This window comes from Parus major, chromosome 5 (assembly GCF_001522545.3).
Source record: "Parus major isolate Abel chromosome 5, Parus_major1.1, whole genome shotgun sequence".
NCBI classification, from domain to species: Eukaryota; Metazoa; Chordata; class Aves; order Passeriformes; family Paridae; genus Parus; species Parus major.
Window position 1 is genome coordinate 60537188 of NC_031774.1, and position 7363 is coordinate 60544550.

Consider the following 7363-nt stretch of genomic DNA (forward strand, 5'->3'; position numbering starts at 1 on the left):
CTGGAATTCTCCGAACCAGGAAAGGACCTGTTTTCCTCTGGAATCCTCCTCATCCAAAGAGAAATAACAACTTCTGAGCTCGGTGCCCTGCAGCCCCTTTGGGATGTCAGGGTTCATAAGTGTCCCTGGAATCCGTACCTGCGGAGCTGAGCTAAAAATAGGGAATGTCGTGTGCCGCCTCTCGGGCTCGGAGACGAGTCCGGAAAACAGGATGGGAATTTTCCTCCTTGGTCCAGGGCTGAGCAGCTCTGCTGGTGTTCAGGGAAAGCTGGAAAGGAAAACAATGGATATCGAAGGGAAGTTTTCATGTTTGGAGAAATGTGGGGTAAAGGAGAGAAAGGGGAATGTTAGGAAATTCAGGAATGTTGGGGAGAGAGTAAGGAAAGAAGCCTTGGGGTGTTATCCATGAGGAGCTGTAGGAATAAATGGGGAGCAGATCATGGAATCTTGCAGTGGGTTGGGTTGGAAGGGCTTTAAATCCCATCTCATTCCACCAGGAAAACATTCCACTATCCCTGATTGCTCCAAGCCCTGTCCATGGGCACTTCCAGGGATGGGGCAGCCACTTTTACCCATATTTATCCATATTTATCCATATTTATCCATATTTATCCATATTTATCCATATTTATCCATATTTATCCATATTTATCCATATTTATCCATATTTATATAGATTTTTTTGTGAATGTATCCAGTCTCCATCCCTCAGTGGTCTTTCCCACTTGCTGAATTCCTGGGTAAAACTGACCCTTGTCTTCGTTTCCTGGATTTTCCTCTTGTTAGGAGTGGATTTATGGAATGCCTGTGGATGGGAATGTTGCTCTGTGGGATTTAGAGGGAGGAAAGATTCCCCAATCCTTTCTTTTTAGCCAGGGAATTTTCCAATTGCATTTCTTGATGCTGTCTGAGAGAAGAGGGATATAAAATATATTAAGGTAATCTGTAGATTAGGATAAATCCTAATTAAGGACGTAATTAATAGCAAGGGGCAGGGAAACCTTGAGATGTTGTGGCTCCTAAGGCTGGATCAGGAGCACCACACAAAAAGCTGGGAATTTGCTCAGGGTGCTCATCACCTCCTATATACCAGGAAAACCTCTGGAATTCTGGATAGGGACGATCCAGGGACGTCTCACTCCATTGGAATGGTGATGGATTAGTAGAAACCTCCAGCAATTAATTGTAGAGGGATGTGGGATGTTTAATTGGCACAGAATTGCATAATTTGTGATTTCAGTGGGTACTTAATCCCACTTAATCGTGCACATCCTGTTGGGCCGGTGGCTCCGGTGGGCTCAGCGGATCTAGGGAACAGAGATATCCCAGATTTGATTGGAAAAGGTGGTGAATTCCAGCAGAATTGAGCGGTTTTCCCTCTCCTGTGCAGGCGCCTGAACCTCAATATTTACCAAGCTGTGACAAAAAACTCTTCTCCCTCTCCAAGTCCTTGGGATCATCCCCAATACCAGCTGCTAATTTTCCAGGATTCCAAATCTCCTGGGAAAGAGCTCAAATCTCCCAGTGTTTTGTTTCCTATTGACTCCCTCACAAATGCTGATTGGAAAAGAAGTGGTTTATTTTTTTTTAGGATTTACTGGGAGAAAATTCCTTTTCCAGCTCATTGAAATTATGATAATTTTGATCATTTAATCCAGAGTTTAAACCCGACCCAGTTCTGGTGGGGTTGTTATTTCACCTCAGGTATTCCCAATCCAAAATCCATTGTCCTGAGTTCCAAATCCTGGGAGGATTTTGTGTAATTGTGGGAAAAATGTGGGGATGGGAACAAGAAAAAATGCTGCCGAGGAGATTTTTCCTGTCAGGAGGAATTTTTGTATGGATTTGTCAGGGATTGGAAAGGGTGGATCCCCATCCTTGGAGGTGTCCAAGGAATGATTGGTTGGGTGAAAGATGGGGATCAGGCAAAGACTGGACTCGATGGTCTTGGAGGGCTTTTCCATCCTCAGTAATCCTGGAATTTTCTCCTTAAGGGACATGAGGGGAGGAGGTTCCTTGGCCTGGCTCCAGGATCGTGGAATTTTCAGGCATGGGCAACATGGGCTTTACAGGGTTTGTGTAGGCTGTGAATCATGGAAAATGCCAAGGGAATCATGGAATTGTGGAGGTTGGAAAAGCCCTCTGACATCACCAAGCCAAACCATTCCCAGCACTGCCAAGGCCACCCCTGCTCCACGTCCCCAAGTGCCGCATCCACAAGGATTTGGGATGGAAATCCCTCCAGGAATGAGGAACTCCACCCCTGCCCAGGACAGCCCATTCCAAAAACATGGATCATGGATCTCATGGAAGAATTAAAACACAGCCTGACTTGGCTTTTAAGGAGAAAACACCTCAAAGGAGCAGCGGGAATGACAAAATCCGCTGGATTTTCCCGCTGTGTCTTTTTTGCTGGAGAATCCAGAGATTTATAAAAAATAAGGAAATTTTAAAAAAAAGCCAAAAAACCCCCCTCATTTAAATGAACTGAATGGAATTTTTCTCCCTGGGGAACTGCAAGTTTTCAAGCCCAAATGTTCTGTTCCTGTGTTATCTTTTCAAGTACCTTGGAGCCAGCATGGAATGTCATCATCCCTCAAGGGAAAATCAGGAATAACATGGAACAGGGCTGGTAGGAACAACAGACAAGTGATAATCTTATAAATCCTGATAAAGCCTTTTTTTTTTCCTTAGAAACTCCAGGATGTTTTTGTCTGCAGAGTTCAACCTCAGGAATATTAAAAAGATATTGGATATTAAAGTAATTTAAATAATGACAGGAAGGTGCCCACAGGTTTGGGGTTTTTTTTTCCCCCTTGGGATAAATTATTGCAATAATTATTTATTCTTTTTTAAGGAAATGAGGAATTTTGGAGAATAAGGACATGAAATTTCATATAAATCCAAGTAATTCCCTCCAGAGTAACTAAAAGGGGTCAATATTTAGGTTTTGTTAGGTCTAAAGTGGCTCAGAGCATTCAGTGGGAATGGGGTGGGTTTAAAATCCCATTTAATGGCGCAGAACCGTTAAAATTCCTGAAAATCTTGGCTGTGAGGGATTCTATAAATACCCTGGGATTATTTATCCATAAAAAAGCCTAAGCTTGGATCTGTGCAAAACACAGGAATATTTTTGGGTTTGAACTGTTGGAGTTTTTTTCCAGTCTCCAAAGAGTGTGGGGAAGGTTTGGAAGAGATTTTCAGTGGGAATGGAGTTGCTTCCAAGCTATCCAAGGTCAAACTGCTCAAAGTGCTGGTGGAAAAGAAGGATCAGCTTTTATTCCTCAGCGGAATCTGAGTCTCCTGAGTTTCCTGGCTGGAAGGGAAGTGACTCCTCCTCCTGCTCTGGATCCAACATCCAGAGGAAGTCACGGAGCCCATCTGGAGCCAGGCTGGGAGAGCTGGGAATGTTCCTCTGGAGAGGAGAAGGATCCAGAGAGAGCTGGGAATGCTCACCTGGAGAGGAGAAGGATCCAGGGAGAGCTCAGAGCCCCTTGCAGGGCCTGAAGGGGCTCCAGGAGAGCTGGAGAGGGACTGGGGACAAGGGATGGAGGGACAGGAGCCAGGGAATGGCTCCCAGTGCCAGAGGGCAGGGATGGATGGGAGATTGGGAATTGGGAATTGCTGGCTGGGCTGGAATTGCCAGAGCAGCTGTGGCTGCCCCTGGATCCCTGGCAGTGCCCAAGGTCAGGCTGGACATTGGGGCTGGACATTGGGACAGTGGGAGCTGTCCCTGTGGTGGAACAAAATGATCTCTAAAGTCCCTTCCAACAGAATTCCGTGACTCCATGAATTTATATATTTATATATATTTTTATGGCTATTAAAACCCCAAACACTAAGATTCAGCTCACGCTTTTTGGATGTAGATTGTGCTGAATTGTGGCAGTTTTATAGGGGATGTATCCAGCAGGAATTTTTCATCTCTGAGGCATTGGATTTACCTTGGGATAGTCCTTTTTATCCCTGTTTTATCCTTTTTATCCCACCTTCCATCTGCTGCCGTGTCCATAAAACACCTGGATGATCATTAACATTTAAATGAGCAGTGCCGAGGATTTGGGGCTTTTTACTGATGTCAAAGCTCATCCTTAAAAAGAGCCCCACAGCTGCTTTCGTTCCTGGAAGCTGGAAAAAACATATCCATGTGCCTGGAGTCTTCTCTTTTGGAGCCCAGAATGGCTCCCACAGGGAATCTTGGGAATACCAGGATGAGCTCCAGGGACTGGGACAGTGTGGGATGGCCTTGGGAAGGGGATGGAGGAAAAGTGGAGCTCTGCGGGAGCTCAGGGCCTGCCGGACCATGGAAAGCAGTGGAAATCCCAGCAAACCCCATGTCCTGGTTCCTGGATACTCTGGCACTGCAAATTTTCAGCTTTAAAAACAAGGAAATCATTATCTGGCTGTTTGGGAGAGCAAGAAGAGTTTTCCGTGGGTGTTGCAACAATTCCCAGATTTTCCCTCAAGCTCTTCCAAACTATTCCAGACCTGTGACTGATCCTGTTTGAAGGGATCAGCCCAGGTCTGGAGCAGCATGGAAGAGCTCTTCCCATCCTGCAAGAAGAATTCCAGAAGCTGGAAGCGCTTTAAAACAAGAAAAAGAAACCCAAATTCAACAAAAAGTGGATTCGTACCTTCATTGATCAATGAACCTCTCATCGGCTTCCAACCCCAAAAGTTTAACAGGATCGTGCTTCATCCAGAAAATCTTATATGGGAAAAAGCAGGACCAGGACATCTGGGATAATCCTCAGATATGTAAACACCGGGAGAGGTGTTGGGAGAGCTGCTGGAAAATAGGGAGAATATTCAGCTTTTTGGTTGTGTTTAATTGGAGCCGTTCAGTGTGAGAAGTGGCTCGGGGGCTGCTCAGGTGTCAGCAGTGTTTTGTGATCATTCCTCGTTCCCTGAATGGGCTGGAATGGGTGATCCCATTGGAAGTGGGAGCTTTTCCATGTGGTGCTGGGAACGGTGACCCCCCAGAGGCAGGAGGTTGTAGGAAAACCATGTAGAAGGGATTTGTGGATTTGTCCAAATTTGTGCTGGGAGTTGTCCTTGGAAGCCAACACAAGAAAGTTGTGGAGCACCTGGAGTGAATCCAGAGGAATCCACGGAGCTGCTCCAGGGCTGGAGCCCCTCTAGAGCCAGGCTGGGAGAGCTGGGAATGCTCACCTGGAGAGGAGAAGGATCCAGGGAGAGCTGGGAATGCTCACCTGGAGAGGAGAAGGATCCAGGGAGAGCTGGGAATGCTCACCTGGAGAGGAGAAGGATCCAGGGAGAGCTGGGAATGCTCACCTGGAGAGGAGAAGGATCCAGGGAGAGCTGGGAATGCTCACCTGGAGAGGAGAAGGATCCAGGGAGAGCTGGGAATGCTCACCTGGAGAGGAGAAGGATCCAGGGAGAGCTCAGAGCCCCTTGCAGGGCCTGAAGGGGCTCCAGGAGAGCTGGAGAGGGACTGGGGACAAGGGATGGAGGGACAGGACACAGGGAATGGCTCCCAGTGCCAGAGGGCAGGGATGGATGGGAGATTGGGAATTGGGAATTGCTGGCTGGGCTGGAATTGCCAGAGCAGCTGTGGCTGCCCCTGGATCCCTGGCAGTGCCCAAGGCCAGGCTGGACATTGGGGCTGGACATTGGGACAGTGGGAGCTGTCCCTGCCATGGAATGGGTGGGTGGGATCATCCCTTGAGTCCATTCCAACCCAAACCATCCCAGAATTCCATGATCCTGTGCCACTGGGTGGAAGCTGTCCCACTGGAGTCTCCCTTGCTGATGCTGAGCCCTTTCTCCAGCTCGTCTGGATCTTGGGAATTGTGTTGTAGCATTTATTGATATTTTATCCATTGCAAGCAATAATTGTTGCTTCCAAATCCATCCTCCAGCTGCTCCAACCAAATCCAGTTCCAGGAGCACAAGTTGTTGCCCTGGGAAGAGTAAATAACACATTAAAAATGGAGAGTTCAAGTCTTTATCCTGTCCCCGTGTGGTAAAAGGGAGGTCGTTTGTCTCACCGCTGGAATTATTCCTGATTTATGCCGGGAGCGCCCGGCTCAGTAATTCCTACAGATAAATTAATTGTGTGTGATATTCCCAAGCATCCAAACAAACATCTCGGTGATTAATTGGGATTTATGCCTCGGTAAAACAATGGGAAGGTTCTGCTGTCTTTGCAGCACCGGGATAAATCATCTCCGGGGTTTTGGGATGTGTTTCACTGGGATTGTGTGGAAGCGGGATTGAACTCTGGCACAATAGGGCTGGGATCTGGGATCTTCCATTGGAAATGGAACTTTGATGTGTGTATGAGGGGGAAAAACAACCAGGAGTGCCAGTTTATAAAAGTCAGATGTTTTCCCTCTCCCCTGCCAACTGAGTGCGATCGGAGATGCTTTTCCATTATTCCTTGACTTTAAAGGGATGTAAATTTTCCTGTGGAATAACAATTACCTTTGGAAGGGTGACAAAATCCATTGCCAGTGCCATGATGGATAATGGGAGCACCGGAGCAACAAGAGGAGAGGTGATTTAGGGTCACCTGGAGGCACAGTGGGAGAGGCTCCAAGGAGCGCGAGCCAAGCGCTGCCGGCGCTGCCAGGTCGGAGATGAATCCTTCAGGAAAACTGGCAGGTCCTGAGTGTCTGGGTAGGGAGCAGCCTGGGAAGCTCCTGACAGGACTCCAGGGATGGAGAAATTGGGGAGAAACGGAACCGGAGTGGCGGTTCTAAATTCTTGTGTTTTTATTGCAGGCAGCTGTCTCGGGTAATTAATTTTATGAATTCATTAAGTTCTAAGCTGGAGGTTGTTATCCTTCTCTCTCGTGCCCATTCCCATTTCTGCCATGATGTTCCAGGAGCTTGGATGATGAGTGGAATCTCCTGAGGTAGTTTCATGGAATTCTGGAATGCTTTGGGTTGGAAGGGACTTTAAATCCCATCCCATTGCAGCCCCTATTTAACGAAAAGGATTTTTCAAGGTTTTGGTGATGGGCTTCAGAGAGAGGATTATCAGGGGTTGTCTAAAAGCATGGATACAACCGGATGGGGAATTCACTTAGATCGAGACAAGGAGGACCTGGAGGGGCTGGAGCAGGGCAGGGAACGAAACTGGGAAGGGGCTGGAGAATTGCTGAGGGAGCTGGGAAGGGGCTGGAGAATTGCTGAGGGAGCTGGGAAGGGGCTGGAGAATTGCTGAGGGAGCTGGGAAGGGGCTGGAGAATTGCTGAGGGAGCTGGGAAGGGGCTCAGGCTGGAGCAAAGGAGGCTCAGGGGGCCCTTGTGGCTCTGCACAAGTCCCTGGCAGGAGGGGACAGCCGGGGGGGTCGGGCTCTGCTGCCAGGAAACAGGGACAGGAGGAGAGCTCAGGCC